Consider the following 12,258-nt stretch of genomic DNA (forward strand, 5'->3'; position numbering starts at 1 on the left):
TTACACTTGACCATCTTTTGTCACAGAATTTGCTAATCCCTGAATAGCCACCTTGAGGAGGGGAAAAGCAGGGAACTGGTACAAACAATAAATGAAGTTTTCATTTATAGGTGCTTACCTAAGGCCTGAATCTTTCTAATGACTTCAGGAATATACTTGTTAATGCAGGGCCTGCAAAAATTTCCTGTTGTCAGCAAAACTTTGATGGTATCAAAATAAATATGAGTCATATAATTTCAGCCTTTGAAGGTGGGGTTTGAGAAACCAGAAGATTTCCTGACTGGCAGATAGTGAGACAGCAGCAGCTCCCTGGGAATGGAGAATCTCGCATCTTCACCTCCACCCAGTGCAATTGCAGAGACCACTGCCAGGGTGCCTAAGGCTGGTGCATTGAAGCAAAAGAGAATTTCTTTTTCCCTGTCAATATTCTGATGCCGCATGAAACAAACACCTCTTTTGTGACTCCTGCAGTCTTAGACAGATCAAAGCTTTCAAGAGGGGGTGTTGCTGGACAGTTTCATTGCTCCTGGCTAATGAGTCACATAAGAATCCACCCGGGAAAGTTGCTAAGCTGGTTTGCTGGCTGTTTGGTGAAGACTTTTAAAGAGATATTGCCACATTTGAAGACAGAATTTTACTTTACATAAAATTATACGTACAGAGGACAGTGAAAAGACAATTTATACCCTGACAAAGTAAATGGGATTTCTTTTAATTTTCATCCTTAACAACTGAACTGAAGAACATGACATAACTTTTCCTCAAACATCACATTCAAAAGGTAGATTTAAAGTTTCTCTGTATGTGGTGCTATTAAACTTTGAATAAATGCAAATAAGTTGGAAATATGCCATTTGTTACTGTGGGAAAATCATGATAAAATATTACTCAATAAAGCCCTGTTTGGAGATTGTACACACAGATGTGGGCACATGCACACCATCAACAACCTTCCTTGTATTGTAAAAATCAAAGCATATGCATACTTGATTTCTTAAGTATTATTCTTACTTGAATACAATTTGCTTAGACAAAAAAAGAGCTAAGAAATAAATCCTTTTACAACCATCATTTCACATGGTTTTCTGTGAACTTTCATTTGGCAGGAATTCTGTGCCTTCATGTATCTTTTACCTAAATCTTAAAAGGAGAGGTGTAATTAAAAAAATACATCTAGCTATTCGGGAGGCTGAGGTGGGAAGATCACTTGAGCTCAAAGATTTGAGACTGCAGTGAGCTAGGACCATGCCACTGCACTCCAACCTGAGCAACATAGTAAGACCCTGTCTTTTACAAATAAAAATAAATAAAGAAAACAGAAAACACCTACATTAAAATTTTGACATGATTTTAAAGACTCTTGACTTAGCCCCTCTCCAACAGGATTGGATTGGATGCTTCCTTTACTTGTCTCTACAGCTTGTGGTGTCTTTATCTGTAACAAGGGCTGCAGCATGGTGCTTGAAGCAAGAAGTGATCCAGCCAATGGTTTGTTGCATGGATTGCTAACTAACTCTAAAGCTATTTTCTTTATAGCTTGTGTTATATGAATATCCATACTACCAAATAATAGCTGTAAAGCCTATGGTAGACTGAAGTAGAATAATTTGAGTGAACCAATAATGACCTCAACACTTGACACTAAAACACTACCAATTTGAGCCAAGCAAGTGCCATGGTTCTTGTCTGTAATTCCAGCACTTTAAGGGGGGTGAAGTGAGCGGACCGCTTGAGCTCAGTTTAAGACCAGCCTGGGCAATGTGGTGAGACCTGGTCCCTACAAAAAATAAAAAAGTTAGCCAGGCATGGTGGGGCGCACCTATTGTCCCAGCTACTCAGGAGGCTGAGGCGGGAGGATGACTTGAACCCAGGAGGTCTAGGCTGCAGTAAGGCATGATGGCACCACTGCACTTCAGCTGGGTCAACAAAGTGAGATCTTGTCTCAAAACAACAACAACAACCAAAACAAACACAAAACCCCAAACACTACCAATTTGAGATTGAGGTGTGCAAGCAACTTCCTTCCTTACTATGTCTAAATATTGTCGTAGACTCAAGTTAAAAGATAAATGGCATGTATTTGTAATCCATGGCGTCCAGGCACTACACTTTGCATAAATATGGTCACATTTAATTGTTGCAACAAACCTAAGAGGTGTTATTCCTACCATTCCACAGAGATGAAGAAACTGAGACTTAGAGAAACCTCCTAGTTAGTAAATGGGAGAAAAGACGGGGTTCAAAGTTGAGTCTGTCTGACTTTAAAGGCAGTGCCCTTTACATATAGCTAGTAGCATTTTTATTATTCAGAGCTTAGTGTGAATTATTTCATTCACAGCTTAGTATGAACTATTTTATTAAGACCTGTTTTCTGCCACATACAGATGCTCCTCAATTTGCAGTGGGGTTATGTTCCAATAAACCCATCTTGAGTTGAAAATATCATAAGCTGAAAATGCATTGATTATACCTGGCCTGCTGAACATCATATCTTAACCTAATATACGTTAAACATGTTCAGAACATTTAATTAGCCTACAGCTGGGCAAAAATCACCTAACACAAAGCCTATTTTGTAATAGAGTGTTGAATATCTATGTGATTAATGAATACTATACTGAAAGTGAAAAACAAAATTTTTATATGGATACTTGAAGTACAGTTTCTACAGAATGCATATTGCTTTCTGTTATCTTAAAACTGGAAAAACCTAAGTCAAAACATTCTAAGTCAGGGACTGTATGATGTATCAATCTCCCTGAGAAAAGGGAGTTTTGAAGAAAAGAAAAAAGAGTGGACAATTTTAAAGAAGGAGGTAAGAGTAGAAATCTGGGCCACTATAATGATGCTTTGTAAAGGTTTCAAGGTGCTGAATGCATTTACGTTATGTTGAAGTTAAGCAGGGCATCTTGTGAGAAAGAAAGAAAACACTGAGGGAAAAAAGGATGGTAAAGGCTTTTTCTTAGAACTTGGATATATTTGGTTTCAGTAATCACTGGTCATTAGAGAAATACAAATCAAAACCACGATGAGATACCGTCTCATGCCAGTCAGAATGGCGATTATTAAAAAGTCAGGAAAAAACAGATGCTGGTGAGAATATGGAGAAATAGGAACGCTTTTACACTGTTGGCGGGAGTGTAAATTAGTTTAACCATTGTGGAAGACAGTGTGGCAATTCATCAAGGAGCTAGAACTAGAAATACCATTTGATCCAGCAGTCCCATTACTGGGTATATACCCAAAGGATTGTAAATCATTCTACTATAAAGACACATGCGTACGTGTGTTTATTGCAGCACTATTTACAATAGCAAAGACTTGGAACCAACCCAAATGCCCATCAATGATAGACTGGATAAAGAAAATGTGGCACATACACACCATGGAATACTATGTAGCCATAAAAAAAGAATGAGTTCATGTCCTTTGCGGGGTCATGGATGAAGCTGGAAACCATCATTCTCAGCAAACTAACACAGGAACAGAAAACCAAACACCACATGTTCTCACTCGTAAGTGGGAGTTGAACAATGACAACACATGGACACAGAGAGGGGAACATCGCACACTGGGGCCTACTGGGGGGTCTGTTGGATTGGGGGTTGGGAGGCGGGAGAACATTAGGACAAATAATGCATGCAGGGCTTAAAACCTATGTGACAGGTTAATAGGTGCAGCAAACCACCATGGCACATGTATACCTATGTAACAAACCTGCATGTTCTCCACATGTATCCCAGAACTTAAAGTAAAATAAAAATAATGTAAAACAGAGCAGTACATCTTTAAGTTATGAAGAGATACTGTATGCATCCTTACTTGGGAAATTATTTCTCGTTTATATTGGTTAACTTAAGCAACTATATCTTTGCTTATTTAAAATTCATTTTGTCTGATTTTTCATGTTTCCATGAGAATGTAAATGATGATCAAGAAGAGGATGGGTGTAAAAAATGTCAAGCTTGGGACAGAGGACTAGAATTTTCTCTGCAAAGACAAATATAGCCCTACTTCTTCAACACCAGTAACTTGGGTTCTGGGAATGAGAAAGGCAGGCCCACCTACTTATTCAGCAGGCTCATGGGGTATAACATAATGCTTAGGTTTCTTTCATGCTCATCTGTTTATGAAAAAGCAGTTGTAAATGCCTACCATTACTCAGTAAGTGCTTTGCTTCTGAAAAGCAATTCATAATATAGTAACTAAATATAGATGCCAAATGTTAACAAATTCGACTCCTTTCCTATCACTATTAGTCTGCCTTTCTCTAAGGATTCCAAAGTGTTGCATATGTCTCAATAATGGATGTCCTTGAAGGCAGCCTATCACTAGTTAAGAACACCAACTCTGGAAAGAGAGTCTGCCTGGGTTCAAATAAGCTTCTACCACTTACTTGTTGTATAACTTCAAGAAAGTTACTCAGTGTAACCAAGTCTCAAGTACCTCAGCTGAAATGTGAAGTAATAATTTTATCTAATTCATAAGATTGTTGTGAAGACAAAAGTCCTCTTTGGTCCTCCTTAAGCCTGGCTGGGCATGATGGTTCACGCCTGTAATCCTAGCACTTTGGAAGGCTGAAGCGGAGGATCACTTGAGCCCAGGAGTTTGTGACCAGCCTGGGAGACATAGTGAGAACTCATCTCTAAAAAAAAAATTTTTTTTGAGATGGAGTCTCTCCCAGTCACCCAGGCTGGAGTGCAATGGCATGATCTTGGCTCACGGCAACCTCCACCTCCTGGGTTCAAGCTATTCTCCTGCCTCAGCCTCCCGAGTAGCTGGGACTACAGGTGTGCACCTCCACATCCAGCTAATTTTTTGTATTTTTAGTAGAGACGGGGTTTCACCATGTTGGCTAGGCTGGTCTCGAACTCCTGACCTCGTGATCCATCCGCCTCGGCCTCCCAAAGTGCTGGGATTACAGGCATGAGCCACTGCACCTGACCCAAAAAAATTCTTTTTTTAAAATGAGCCGAGCGTGATGGCTTGCACCTATAGTCCCAGCTTCTGGGGAGGCTGAAGCGGGAAGATCACTGGAACCCAGGAGGTTGAGGCTGTAGCAAGTGGTGATGGGGCTGCACTCCAGTCTGAGCAACAGAGTGAAACTCTGTCTCAAAATAAAATAAAATAAAATAAAATAAAAATAAAGAGGATGATCCATATAGTATGCTTAGTGTAGTGTCCAGCATGTAGCAAGTGCTCAGTTACATTTTTTTTCCCAAGAAATGAATTTTGAGGTTCCAACTAATCTTTATTTCACAGTCTAGTAAATTCTTCTAGGTTACAGTCTTTCTATATTCCTACTTCTCTTAAAATCCAGAGTTTAACATGAGACATATACAAATTCCTAACACAAATATGGTGGCAAACATGGAGAGTTAATTTTGGAAGTAATTAGGAAGTTGATGAAATTGGAATCACTTTTCAACCTTACAGGCTTCTTCCGCACACAGTAACTGGTAATTTACTTAGTTGCTGCATGGCTCTTCAGAAACAGAAAGAAAATAGAACACTTTGTCTACACAGTTAAGCTGAAATATACCCATCCCAGATGGATGCTGATTGGGTAATTTCTTTTTTCTCTCTCTCTTTCTTTCCCTCCCTTCCTCCCTCCCTCCCTCCCTTCTTCCTTCCTTCCTTCCTTCCTTCCTTCCTTCCTTCCTTCCTTCCTTCCCTCCCTACTTCTCTCCCTCCCTCCCCCCTTTCTTTCTTTCTCTCTCTCTTTCCCTTTCTTTCTTTCTTTCTTTCTTTCTTTCTTTCTTTCTTTCTTTTTTCTTTCTTTCTCTCTCTCTCTCTCTCTTCCTTCCCTCCTTCCTTCCTTCCTCCTTCCTTCCTTCCTTTCTCTCTTTCTCTCTTTCTTTCCTTTTCTTTCTGCTCTGCCACCCAGGCTGGAGTGCAGTGGCACAACCTCAGCTCATTGCAACCTCTGCCTCCCAGTTCAAGGGATTCTCCTACCTCAGCCTCCCCAGTAGCTGGAATTACAGGTGTCCCCCACCATGCCTGGCTAATTTTTGTATTTTTATTAGAGCCAGGGTTTCACTATGTTGGCCAGGCTAGTCTCAAACTCCTGACTTCAGGTGATCCGATGCCTTGGCCTCTCAAAGTGCTGGGTCTAATTGGGAAATTCTGATGAAAGGTAAATTACACTCCAGAGAATTAGTGCCCAGAGATAATTGCAGTTGACCTTAATAGAGGCTCCCAATAGTAAAACAAATATGAATTTTTGAACACATAGAAATCACAAAAATATCTCTCATATGTTTCTTCATCTAAGTATGCCAGAAAGGTCCCTGGTCTGGAGTGAAAAGACTCAAAAAGAAGAGGGAGCCATGGGAACATCCTGGTGCTCAGCTGAAGATTTTGTAACGTCCAGTCAAATCTGTAAGGTATGCTTCCCAATCCTTGCAAACACTAAATGGGCCGGATGCTCTACCCACCTATCCCATTTAAATGTGATATTTATAGCTCATGAACAACAGTTAAAGTGTGTTTCAGTAGAATAATTTTGTCATACCATGCCAAGTATATTGTTTCAAGTGCCGCTGCTAGTTTGGAATTCAATGCTTTATTTATTTTTGCCGTCTCTCTAATTGTCAAGTATGTATTCATGCTGTTTCATTGCATAGGCACCCAAGTAATGATGATCTTCCTGCCACGTACACCAACACATCACTATTTCCACTACTGGAAGTAAGAAGATGGTGAACACAAAAGTCATTACTAGATGACATTGGCGCACAACATTATGGCAGATTTTACATCCTAAATCAAGCTTATTTATGCCAATATTCTATTAGTTTATATTCTCTCACCACAAATTGGTAAACAAAAATGAGAAAACGTAGACTGGTGTTTTCAAGGGAGGAGAGTAGAGAGTGTGTGTGTAATGCATATGTGTCTGAATAGATATTTCATGCTCTTAAAAAATAATGTGACTATTCTGAGTTAAACCATTATCAAATATTATCACATTCTATTTTTTCTTACAAACAAAGGTATATTAGATGCCAAAGTAATTTGTATTATTCATCAACTATTGAATACTCTTTTCAGAAAAAAGATACATAATTTTATCTATTCCTTAACTCCCTCCCCAAGAGTTCTCTTGTCAAAGATGGTTGAAGTACTATAACTACAAAATGACTTCAGAATATAGAATAATATGGAGGAACAAAAAGACTTATCATTCAAATTGATTTTTAAAAATACCGAGGGACACACACACCAACAAATAGTGAACTTCATAGACACTGAAAAAGATGTGATCAAAATGAGGTTTTCTGAGGTAAGCACAATGGGAAACATTGGAGGTGGAACAAACTATTAGGTCATGAAACTTCTTTCAGAGAAGGGCTATTCTTTTTTTTTTATTTTGATGACAGTGAGATGCAGCACATATTTTTGCAGTAGTTTCAGAAGTTTGATAGACACAAGTGTTTGAGTGTCTATGTATACAGTTCTCAGATGTATTCACTATCAATAACACATGATGCTGAAATTAATAAAGGACACATAGAAGTGCCTAATTTAAATTCTAAGGTATGTTAATTAGTATAAGAAAATATTTTTAAAAAGGAACAGATACTTGTACTTCATTCTGTCATGTAGATATTTTCATAGTTTGACCAACCTACTTAAATCATCTGAATTTACCTAATGAGTTTGCTCACACTTACATTTCTAACAATGTAGGCTCCCTGAAGCAGTGACTGAAAGTGTCTGGTGCACATCTTAGGCCCTTAATAATGTTGTTGAATGTGCAGGTAAATGGATGAGTTACCAATTGCACAGGTGAAAACAGTTATGCTTGTGGAAGCAATGAACAAATAACAGCAAACTGGAATTTCAAAAGCTGCATATTATATTTTCATTGTGTTATTGACCATAATTTAGTTCATCTAGAAACAATTTTAAAATCAAGCAGAGATTTTAGCTCTCACTCATATTCTTCTTGTATTGCTATTGAGAATATCTATTTTCTCCCTAATAATCATTCCTATTTTTTTTTTAACAAAATACCTTCTTTGAAGTATATTGAGATAGAAATGTTCATTCTGGATATTTTAAAACCAGAGATGCTTACTGAAGACCAAGAAAATGACAAAAATTCTTTTGCAAATATTTATGTGAACTAGAAGATACTCATTCTTAGGGAATTTAATGCCTAAACTTTTGTCCAAAGCTTTCTTTTAAATTGTTTTAGTGACTGTTGAATATTTAGTAATAAGATGAAAATACTGAAAACCAAAAAAGTGTTAGTTCTAACCCAGTTTACCTTTCTATCTATAAAAAGCCCATATTTACAAATTGTACTGTATGACTTTGGTCAAAAGCAACTCATCCTTCCTTTAAAAAATCCATATGGAATTGCAGAGCAATTTAAAACAAAGCCAAATGAGATTTGTCATGTTGATAGTCAGTCCCACTGACTCAGTCCCTGCTCTTTTGTTCACTTTTTCTTTCACTTCTGGGATTGTCATTCAAGCTTGTGGTATCAACTTTCACTTCTGTGCCAAAGATTCACAAAAACATTTTCTATCATGCCCTCTTATCTTGCTACTGTTCTTGTGTTTGCATCTTTCTATTGGTGGTGATGTTGTCACCTCAGCACACTCTGTCCCAGTACAAGGTCAACCACACTCAGAAGAAAAAACTGCACTCGTACCTCCCAACTCCTCTGATCACAGACAGCACCCAGCACATTCAGGTGGGATGGCCGCAGATAGCCATCTCAGTGACCTCACAGCTCTTCCAGCTGTGCATGCATGAAACTTGAAATCATTTTGATCTCTTCTTTCTTTTCTGCTGTGTTTCCAAGCCTTGCCAAGTGCTCCTCTTATGTGAAGCTTTTTCTCTTTATTCCCATGCCAAATTCCAACCCAATCTCCATGACTTCCCTCTGCTATTTCACAGGTTATTTATTACCTCAGCCTTTGTTCCATCTGGCCCACGCTGGAAAATGTTGATCTTGCCCTGAAAAAAATCTGCTCATTATGTCATTTTTTTTTTTTTTGCCATATTCAGAATAAGCAGTAAGTATAACATCCATGGGGCACAAAGTAGACATGCAAAATATAGCAGTGTTTTCTGGTAATTGCAGTCTCAAGTTTATGTTCTTCCTGAAAGTAGATAGAATATTATTAAGGAGACAAAAGATGTTCTCATAGCAATACATGAAGAATATGAATAAGTGCTGAAATCTCTGCTTGATTTTAAAATTGTTTCTAGATGAACTAAATCATGGCCAAAAACAAAATGAAAATAAAACATGCAGTATTTGTAATTCTAGTTTGCTGTTTATTTGTTCATTGCTTCCACAAATTTAACTGCTTTTATTAGTATAATCCACAACTCATTCATTTACTTGCTTTTTTTTTTTTTTTTTTTGTAACAGAGTCTCACTCTCTCACCCGTGATGGACTGCAGTGGCATAATCACAGCCAAGAGCAACCTTGAACTCTCAAGCTCAGATGATCTTCCTACTTCAGCTGGGACTACAGACATGCACCACCACACCTGACAATTTTTTTTTTTTTTGGATTTTTTTGTAGAGATGAGGTTTTGCCATGTTGCCCAGGCTGGTTTGGAACTCCTGGGCTCAAATGATCCACCTGTCTCGGCTTCCCAAAGTGCTGGGATTATAGGTGTGAGCACCTGAGGCCAGCCAGTTGCATGATTTTCAGCAGGGTCTGTACACGCTGACTTCCATTATGACAACTCTTCCTGTCAGAGACCCAGACCTGACCGCTCTCTACAAGGGCAGTGACAGAGCATCTACACAGGAAGAGCTGGAACAGAATCTCATAGGGAAATAGACCTAGGGGATGTGGATTACAGCAAGGATATTACTTCCACTTAAAAGCATATATTTTTTGAGGTAGCTTGAAACTACTTTACATGATAAACAGATATTTTACTCATGTTGAATTTTTATTAACCTATCTGCTATAAATTCTACCCCTCTCCATGGAAAAAAAAATCTATAAGGCTGCTATCCTCCATCTAGTAGCTAATTTTTATTTGTTTCCCTGGATGTTGCACATTTTAATAGTTTTCTTACTGAAGCATTCAGAGTAAGCACGGGGTGATATAAAAAATATTTAGCAACCCATTTGACATGGGCACTGAGCAATAAGATGGCCATCAGCTGGAGAAGACTGGGTTGGCTGGCTCATGCATCCTGGCTATGTATCATCCCAGGCATATGTGACCCTGGTGCACTGTGCACAGGCTCAGGAGACCTCTGCTACCCAGCCATCCAGTGCTATGGTGTGTGGGGAGCATTGCTGCTTAGGATACAGATTTCTCAGGCCTGGGACCCAGAAACTCGGGAGTTTTGGCTCAGTGGTCTATTTTAATAAACTCTCCAGATGACTTTAATGTAAGCCAAAGACAAAGACCTAATCTATGTGGATTGTTCCCACTACCCCCTTCCTTGCCCTCATAACTTGGCATAAAAGATAGGGACTAGAGAGCAGGCAGTTTACAGACTACCTTTGTTCTCTCTTTTAATCTTCAGTGTGTGTGTTTTTTTTTTCTAGTAGGAATAAAGATTAAATTGGCTAACAGAGTCCTGTGGAAATAACAGTGAAATAGAAAGACTATGATTGGTGTTAATAATACGGCCATAACACCCATTGTTAAACACCTAATTATACATTTTTATTCCACAAGGTAGTAGTTTAATTATACAACCTTACGTTCACAGGCTAATATTCTAGGTTTCAGTTTTTAAATTTATTGCATGAATATAATGGAAAAGAATTTTTTTTTCAGTTACATTTTTTGACAATTTGATTATTTGCAAGAGAGAATTTTAACATACAGGGATACGGTATATGAAAAGAGGTTTCAGTCAGGGTCAATTTTTAGATAGAAATCAAAAATTAAAATAAAAAATATTGGATGGGCCGGGCGCGGTGGCTCAAGCCTGTAATCCCAGCACTTTGGGAGGCCGAGGCGGGCGGATCACGAGGTCAGGAGATCGAGACCATCCTGGCTAACACGGTGAAACCCCGTCTCTACTAAAAAATACAAAAAACTAGCCGGGCGAGGTGGCGGGCGCCTGCAGTCCCAGCTACCCGGGAGGCTGAGGCAGGAGAATGGCGTAAACCCGGGAGGCGGAGCTTGCAGTGAGCTGAGATCCGGCCACTGCACTCCAGCCTGGGTGACAGAGCGGGACTCCGTCTCAAAAAAAAAAAAAAAAAAAAAAAATGGATGAAAGTCTTGAAAAGGTACATTGCATTCTCTTAATATAATTTCTCCTTTTGTTAATAATTCAGGATCAACATTATGAATAATCATCATTTTATTTACATGCAATGTGCTTAACACTCTTTCCTATTCGGCTGTTTCCAATCATCACTGGATTAGAAAGTGATTTAACAAAACACTTAAAAGTGTGAAAACTGAAAGTAAACAGTTTCTGAAGGAAGAGATAAAATCCGAAGGATGAATTGCATGAGCTTTAAGTTTGTTGATTTCATGACGTTGACTTAACAGGTCAGATACATTTGACTTCATTACTGATCTTTTTGCCAACCCTTGTTAGGTGAAGTTTTTTGTTTGTTTTGCTTTGTTTTGAGACAGAGTCTCACTCTGTGACCCAGGCTGGAGTGCAGTGGCATGATTTCAGTTCACTGCAACCTCTACCTCCTAGGTTCAAGCTGTGCCTCAGCCTCCTGAGTAGCTGGGACTACAGGCGCATACTACCATGCCTGGTTCATTTTTTTGTGTTTTTAGTAGAGACGGGGTTTTGCCATGTTGGCCAGGCTGGTCTTGAACTCCTGACCTCAGGTGATTCGCCCGCTTCTGCCTCCCAAAGTACTGGGATTATATGCGCGAACCACCATGCCCGGCCGAGATTCTGATGTATGAAAGTTTTTAAAAATTGAATCTCTTAAGGGATCAGTAGGCTCAATTCTTTTAAAAAATATGTTACTTCCCTTGAGTTTTAAAACAACCCTACTCGTAATCTGACATTTCATAAGAACTATAAACTTGTGAATCTCTCTGAATTTGACATTCTATCAAATTGAACTCCACAGAATAAGGCCACATATGTAATTAGAAAATAAACTATTAAATGTATTTTGAAGAAATCTGTATTCATTTGGCAATTGAATGTCTCACCTAATCAAAAACTTATTTAACCAACATAGGTTGCGCAGAGAGGTAAGACAGAGCCTGTATTATTTCTATGTAGTCACTGCGTCATTCTGGCATGTCTTTGGTTGGGTATGACTCACTGAACAGAAA

The sequence above is a fragment of the Trachypithecus francoisi genome, unplaced genomic scaffold, assembly GCF_009764315.1.
Source record: "Trachypithecus francoisi isolate TF-2019V2 unplaced genomic scaffold, Tfra_2.0 Lachesis_group19, whole genome shotgun sequence".
In the NCBI taxonomy this organism is placed as follows: Eukaryota; Metazoa; Chordata; class Mammalia; order Primates; family Cercopithecidae; genus Trachypithecus; species Trachypithecus francoisi.